A 7,133-nucleotide genomic window follows, 5' to 3' on the forward strand; every position below is an offset into this window, starting at 1 on the left:
ATACTTAAAAAGAAGCAAGACGAGGCCCAAAAAGTGGAGGTAGGAGAGACCCTTGAAGATGAAGGAGCGGTTGAAGAATTAGGGGAAATTGAAGAAAGTTGTCAAGAGGTGAAAGTCATCACGGAGGAGCTGGATTTTGTACTAGAGCAAGTGGAGAAAGCTGAAATTATTAAACAAGAGGAAGTGGTTGAAGACTTAGGAGATGCGGAACCTCCATGGGAAACTCAAGTCATAGAGCCTCCTTCCAAGACGTTTGAATTTGATGTTGAGGAGGGTGTACAACCTACAAGGCATATCATGGTTGAAGACTTGGAAGTGGTTGATCATAAGATGGGTTCAACAATTAATGAGTTTCCACCTTCAATTGAACCCTCTCCCATTGAACTAGAGGAAGAGGTTACTGTTGCAGGAGCTTGTCAAGAGGTGGAGACAATCAGAGAGGAGCCCAAGAGAGTGAAGCATACATTGGCAAGGCTACCACTGGAGATACCTCCCCCGAAGCCACTACCATCCAACACAACATTCAAGTGGGTAAAATTCTTATCCTTCAACTGTACCTTCCCACTTGAATATGGTTTGCTTAAAATGGATGGACAACTTAGAGCTATCTGCGGTTTTAAGAGTAAAAGGGAGATGGTTAGCGGTTGGCAACACTATCCTAGGTTTGTTATGGTTGGAAGCTCAAGGCCTAACTGCAAGGGTTGGTATAATTCTCAATTAAATAGGTCTAGGAGGATGTTTGGGCACTTAAATGAGAATTCCAAGGCTGAACCACTCGGCTGGAATCATGATGCTCAACTAGAAGACGGGTGTAGAAATAAGATTTGGGATCTCGGCATACAAGAGGATCAACTTTGGGAGCTCAAGGCTTGTGAAGAACTTCATCAAGGCTTGGTGAATTCACTTGGGGATGTTAGAGCCTATTGGAAGTCCAAGCATTGGTGGAAGTTTCAAGACGAGTTCAAGGACAAGCCACCATGACAAGGAGCTCACCAAATGTCCAACTTAAGGACTTTAACTAAAAGTGCTAGGTGGGAGACAACCCACCGTGGTATAATCGTCTCTTTTTATTCTTAGTTTTATTTTATCTTATTTTTATTAGTGTTCATTCATAATCTCTGCATCATCACCTGCATTCTACATATATATAAAAAAAGGGGCAACCCACGCGTGTGCGTAGGTCACGCGTGGGCGTCGATTCCAAATTTTGCTATCTCATCCAACGAATAGAAAGTTGTGATGGAATCGTGCGGCTGGTGTGCTCTGCGCACAATTCGACCCACGCGTACACGTACATCACTCGTGGATATGGCAATCGACGTAAATGGGTGTTTGACCCGAGAGTTGTGCTACCCTCGCGCTGGAACTGTGCTAGAAGCACAAAATCACCCCACGCGTACGCGTCCCTGACGCGTGCGCGTCCTTTCGCTTTCAGACCATCCACCTGTACGCGTGGGCGACGCGTACGCGTCGCATGGCCAACTCAGTTTTCACGCATACGCGTGATGCAGGCACGCGCGTCAACTCCATTTCCTGTTTTCTATTTTTCTTCTTTCTTCCCTCCTCTCTTACTCCTTCTTCTTCTTTTCTTACTTTCTTCTCATCCTTATTCTCTTTCATTCTCTTTTACATACTGCATTTGCATACTTTCCTTCATTAGCACTAGCACTCTCTGATGACTTTAGCAATACAAAGGCCTCATCATACATGTTCTATTCTTATATTAAATATGTTACTAGTGTCATTTATGCTATTAGCTCAGAAAAGAATTTTTAGAGATGATTTTACAAGTGTTCCGATACATCTAGTTTTAGTAGTTATACACCTGAGATATTTTAGTAGTATTTTAATCCACCTCCAAGCCAACCAATCACAACTCACCCTACACCCCCCAAAACCCCCAAGGCTGCCTCATTTTCTCATTGTGGCCGAAAATCATCAAGAGAAAAAGGAGAGAAAGTTCTTGGTTCATAAATCTTCAAAGCTTGATTTCTTTTGAACTAAAACTCAAATCAAAACTCTGATTTCACCAAAATGATCCTCTCTTCTTCCTCTACATAACCATGTAACTTATCAAGGATGGAAATAAGGTGAGCTGGCTGTTCCTTTTCCCTTTCAATTCGGTTTTCAAGGAAACATGCTTAAACATGTATTTTCTTGATGTTCTTCCTTAGGAATCATGCTTAACTTGACTTGAGGGCCAAGAAACATTAATTTCCAGAAAGTATAAGGTGATATATCCCTTCCTAATGTGCTGAGAGAGATTTGGTCAGTTGAGGGTTTGTGGATTTAAAGTTGTTCTTGATGTGATTTAGGAGGAAAAAGTGCTTAAGGACCACCTAAGGACATGACCAAATTAGGAGCAGCAAAACCAAGTAGGGTTTGACGAATTCAATCTTGATTGATTATGTTTGAGTTTTGTAATTATGATATGGTTTGGCTGTGCTTGAAATTGATGATTTATATGAGTGACTCTTGTTGAGATTTTGGTGTAAATTTGATGAAATTCAAGCTTTGAGTTTGTGTTCTTGGAGCTGCTGGAAAAACGAAACCTAGAGCTTAAATTGGGGTTCAATTTGTGTTGAAATCATGTGGAAAAGATGGGATTTTAGTGGCTGCAAATTTATTATGAATTATGGTAAAAATCAGTTGCTGAAAAGAGTGAAAAACGGGTAAAAACAGAGAAAGAATCTGAAGAATTTATGAAGAACATGAAGAACACTTTGAGTCTGATAAAAAATATTGAAAAACACCTTTTAGATCTTAAAAAGGGCAAGTTTGTAATTATTTTGGTGTTTGAGGGGTTATTTGGTAATTTCCAAAAGTTAGGGTGGTTAAAGTAGAAATATTAAAAGTTACGGGTGGTAAAAAGTGAATTTTAAAGGTTAAAAGTTAAAGTAGGGTAATTTTCAAAAATATATTAATAAAATAATAAATAATAATAAAATATTAAATAATAATATTTAATTAAAAATAATATTTTAATAAAAATAATAAAATAATGCGAAAAAGGCAGTTTTCTGTAAAAGCTTTAGAAAGACAACTTTAAGCGCAGAATCTCATAATTACCTTCATAAAACACTTAGAGAGTGGTAATAACATGATAGTGAGGAAAAGATAAAGGAAAGATAAGAAGTTAAAGAAAAGATAAAAACCAAAGAAAATTCTGTAAAGTTTTAATGACAGAAAAATAGACAGAGACTAGCGAATAAACTAGGGCAACATAGTTAGTCCTTGAGTTGCGACTAGGGTTAGGTATTATATGAAAAGTTAAACTGTTTCAGTATAGACTTAATGAATCTATACTTGGGACAGGCTAACTATTCATACCGAAATTTACATAAGCTTTAGATACATACGTTAAGCAAAGAAAAGAGTAACCAGAGCAGAGTGAAGAGATACAGAGAGAAGGGTAATCAAAGCAGAATAAAGAGGTACAGAGAATAGAATAACCAGAGTAGAGTAAAGAGATCAAGAGAAAAGAGTAATCAGATCAGAGTAGAAAGACAAAGAGAAAACAGTAATCTGATAAAGAGAAATGGTTTGAGTTAAGATGTTGTAAAAGTAAAAGCTGTAAAGTTTGTATAGTATGATTGAACAAAGAAAGAAAGAGGTACTGCATAAGAATGTGAAAGTGATGACGAATAATCAGAATGATAATGAACGATGATAATGAGAATGATTATGTAAGAATCTGCTGCAGAGAGTCAGTCAGATAGATGGTGGTACGACCACTAAGAGCGTGTCCTTGGGATACTTAGCTATAATGCTATTCTGTAAGTCAGAGAACTCTTACAGAGGTATTGAGAAAACACAACTAGCATATACTCCTGTAAGTCAAAGGACTCTTACAGTGTGTGTGTTGGGCAGATATAAGTTAACTAGATCCGCCATGCAAGTCAAAGGACTCTTGCGAGGGGCATTGCCAACAGGGAAGCCTTACCTGGTCAGAGGACTCTGGGTAACATCGGGAGCGGGTATGTAACCGACAAATGAGCTCATTACCTGCACTAGGGCTAGACATGCTTCATACTTGGTTGTGCATTTCCTCTGTTACGATTGTTGTATGAATGTATGCTTTCCTTGTTTGTATTCTATTCTATATGTCTGTGTTATTTTCTTGTATTCTTCTGTTTGTGTTATGCTATTTGTTTTTTTTATCTTCTCTATTTATCTGTAACTTCTATTTACTGTTTTTCTGTATTCTGCTATTTATCTGGTAAACAACACAGAATTAATGAACTTAACTAATAACCCCAGTCCTACTAAGAACTCCCCAGTTCTTACCCCTTCTCCCTCCCTTTCCCCTTCAGATGGAAGCATGAGTACCCTTCCGTAGTCCGCTGATGATCGTTCCCAAAAAGGGTTCTGCTCTAGGTAGTCTTCTGAATCTAGGGTGAATCTCGTTCTCTGTTTATATGTATATACTGTGAGACCAGCCAATGTCTGCACCTTGTTTGTACGTGAAATTTAACCTAAATCCTGTGTACGAGACTCCTGTTGTGTGGCTACTTGATGAGGTACCAGAGAGACGTCATATGGCAATGTCTGATCGTGCAGAGGAGTAACAAATGATGTTCTACCTTTTGATGATGTTCCACTTGACTTGAGTTTTGAAGACTTAGAACGTACTTTCCCTCGCTTTAGTAGTTTAGAGGAACTAGGTGAGTATAGAGTCTAGGCTAGCCTGGATGCCAGCTTAGGGACTTCTTGAACAGGTCAGGGCTTGAGATGTTGTATGTATATATATGTATATAGTTATTATCTAGCTATATCTAGGGGTGTTCTAACTAAAAGTCTATACTCTAATAAAGGCTGAATCACCGAATGTTTTCAACTACTTGTGATGTATTTATGTGTGGTTGTTTATAACTATTTTATCTGTTATTATTTGTGAATTGATTATAAATGATTCTGTTTATTAATCCAAACGTTTTCAAAAAAAAAAGTACCTCACAAACTAACTACGCTTTTAACAATGAATCAGGCTCATATAATAAATAATAGATAATAATTAGGATGACAAATTGGTAGCGCTCAGTTTCCGGTATGTCCTAGGCGTATTGAAAATTGGGTCGTTACCACTTGCACATCTTAGGATGCACCGAGGACGGTGCAATCTTTAAGTGTGGGGAGGTCGATACCGACTTCCGTGGGTTAGTTATTTCCTATTTCAACACCAATGTTTAATTTTCCTTGTTAAATTAGTTGTTGCATTTGCATGTTTGATTGCATGATTGTTTGATTTTGTGCATGTTCGTCTACCACAACTTGGTTGGAATGATAAGTTTTTTTCCAAGACCCCTTTTATAGCATTTCACTAATTTGAATTAAATTTTTTATTGAACTTGTTTGAAGAAATATTATATTGGAACATTGTTTAGAGCTCGAACACACAAAACCAGTGAGATTTTGAGCCTATTCGATTGGTTGCATTTTATCAACCAATATTTTATTCTTGGTGTGTGTTGTTCTCTCTAAAATTGTGATCTTTGTCTTGCTTAATTCTATATTTCCATTGTTTGATGTATGTATGCACTTATATGATTGAGGCCTTGTTTCACTGAGCTTACATACCCATATCGCCTTAACCTTTTCATTATCCTTTGTAAACCAATGTTGAGCCTTTTAACCCCATTTATTCTTTACTTTAGTTCATCACTAATTCTAAGCGGAAAATAATAATGTCCTTACTTTGAATCTTTGGTTAGCTTAGACTAGTGAGAGTATTCATGATTTAAGTGTGGGGATGTTGGATTTGCCAATATTTGGTTTGAGAATTGGGTGTTGTATATTCTTGTGAATATGTGGCAAAACATAGTTAATGGGCAGTTAGGCTTTATACTATGATTACATGGATTGTCCTAAGTTAGGTGAGAAGTTTAGGTTAATTAAGGATTTAGATTTTTGTCCACTTGGCCAAATACAATCCTACCTCGACCCTAACCCCATCACAACCCTTGAAAGACCTCTTGATATGTGTATTTGTGCATCAAATTATTTGTTGATTGGTAGAAGAAGAGCAAGCCTTAGAAAGCAAGGTTAGTAGAGAATTGAGAGAATCGAACCTTAAACACCTGAGCGATTAGAGTGTATACACTTTCGGTGAGGGTTCGATGCTCGATTCTTTATTCCCGGCTTTCATGAGTTATTTTCTTCTGTAAGTTTACTTGTACTTTATTTTGTGATTTGAATTAGTGGAATCTGATTTATGTTTGTCTTGGAGAATTTGTTTACTTTTAACCAAGTAGGTAGAAGTATTTTTGTATTTAGGTGCATTCATATGGATATGTTTCATTTCATAAGTTTTACCATTCCTCGTCACTCTCTTATAGCTTCTCTTGAGTTTAGCATGAGGACATGCTAATGTTTAAGTGTGGAGAGATTTGATGCACCACTATTTTGTGGTATATTTTGTACTAAATTGAGTGGATTTTATCCACTAAACTCACACTTATTCATATAATTCGCATGTTTTACATTTTCCTTCCCAATTTTGTGCTATGATTGAAATCATGCTTCTCTGGCCTTAAATTTGCTATGTTTAATCGCCTCTTATTACCATTCGATGCCGTGATATGTGTGTTAAGTGATTTCAGGGTTTATAGGATAGGAATGGCTTAGAGGATGGAAAGGAAGCATGCAAAAGTGGAAGGAATACAAGAAATTGAAGGAATTGCAAAGCTGTTAGCCTTGACCTCTTTGCACTCAATCGATCATAACTTGAGCTAAAGAGGTCGAAATGAGGCGGTTTCAGTTGCGTTAGAAAGCTAACATCCAGGGATTCGAAATGATATATAATTTGTCATTGTTGCCATACTGTTAGGCGATGCGCACGCGTGGATCACACGTACGCGTGACCGTGCGAAAATTCAATCCACGCGTACGCATGGACGACGCGTACGCATGACAGAGGCACGTATTGGACATATCAGAAACTGCTGAGGGCGATTTCTGGGATGTTTTTGGCCCAGTTTTCGGCCCAGAAAACACAGATTAGAGGCTGCAGAGTGGGGGAATCACAACATTCATTCATACACTTTTCATTATTCACAATTTAGGTTTTAGATGTAGTTTTCTAGAGAGAGAGAGGCTCTCCCCTCTCTCTAGGTTTTAGGATTTTAGGTTTAGCT

This window comes from Arachis hypogaea, chromosome 14, assembly GCF_003086295.3.
Source record: "Arachis hypogaea cultivar Tifrunner chromosome 14, arahy.Tifrunner.gnm2.J5K5, whole genome shotgun sequence".
In the NCBI taxonomy this organism is placed as follows: Eukaryota; Viridiplantae; Streptophyta; class Magnoliopsida; order Fabales; family Fabaceae; genus Arachis; species Arachis hypogaea.